The sequence below is a fragment of the Sorex fumeus genome, unplaced genomic scaffold (assembly GCF_029834395.1).
Source record: "Sorex fumeus unplaced genomic scaffold, SorFum_2.1 ptg000134l, whole genome shotgun sequence".
In the NCBI taxonomy this organism is placed as follows: domain Eukaryota; kingdom Metazoa; phylum Chordata; class Mammalia; order Eulipotyphla; family Soricidae; genus Sorex; species Sorex fumeus.
In genome coordinates, this window is record NW_026606191.1 from 2,623,408 (window position 1) to 2,624,600 (window position 1,193).

A 1,193-nucleotide genomic window follows, 5' to 3' on the forward strand; every position below is an offset into this window, starting at 1 on the left:
ATATCGTCAGCGGTGCATCCAAAACTATAAAAGGACTGTTCATTTTTGAGGGGCAGCAGGGCAGCTCCCTAATATTAGGCAAATGACTCTGTAGCCCTCGGTTCCTATTCATTAGTAGCCTTGATTTCCAGACCATCACTTGTGCGTGGTTCTAGGTGTCGTTGCGATTTGCAAATGAAAATTTACTTTGGGGCTATTTTTGCTAGTATTTTGGGCACATATGTGGAATCTCAGGGCGTACTTCAGGAGCAGCACTCTGGAATTTTTTAAAAATTTTTTTATGGGTCATGTGAGATGCCAAATATCGATCTGGGTCAGCATGGGAAGCGCCCCTCCCAGCTTACTATCTCTGACTCCACATTGTTGTTTTTTCTAACGTAGAATATCTGTATCCTAAAATAAACTTGAAAATTGCACCCCGAATCTTCCTCTCTCCCTGATCAGGGAAAACACGGCTTTTACACTGAGTACTGAGAGTTGTGTTCAAATAATGTCTGGACATGTGCTGCGTGCCCTTGGTGGCTGTGATTGGTCTCACCACACTGGCCAGTGAAGGGTGACAGAGGATCGAAGAAGGAAACAGTGTTCAGGGTGTTGGTGATCTGCTGGATATTAACCCACAGTGTTTTAGGCTTCATCTATGAATTGTCCCTTTTCCTCTTCCCCGTGAAGCTTATCATGTCCTTACTAACATCCCTAATTTAATCAAAGTTTATCTTTAACATTTCCTTTGTATTTTCCCTCACGTCTCAGTTCCCCAGGTCAGTCTTGATTACTTATAAACCATAACTTTCTGGTAATTCTCAACTTTGTATTTGTACTACTTTGTAGTTGAGGTGCTGCGTATTTGTACCTGCTTTCCTCTTTCCCGTATAGATTATTTATGTTTTTACTCTACAGCACTGTTCTTTGGTTAAACACAGAAAGACCATCAATGCTTATATTTGGGAGTTGATGGACTCAAGTATATCTACCACTGGGCATAATTGCTTGGTCATCATTACTTGACTCGGGCTTCAGTTGCTGTAGTTTCAAACACCTCAAACGGGAGGTTCTGCCGTGGGATTTGAAATGGACTCGGGGCAAATGGGAAAACTACCCCGGCTTAGAAATGGATCATTCTAGAAAGCACATATGCGTGGTCTTGATGCAAACTGTGACAGTGTTAGAGACAGTACCCCCATGGGGAAGGA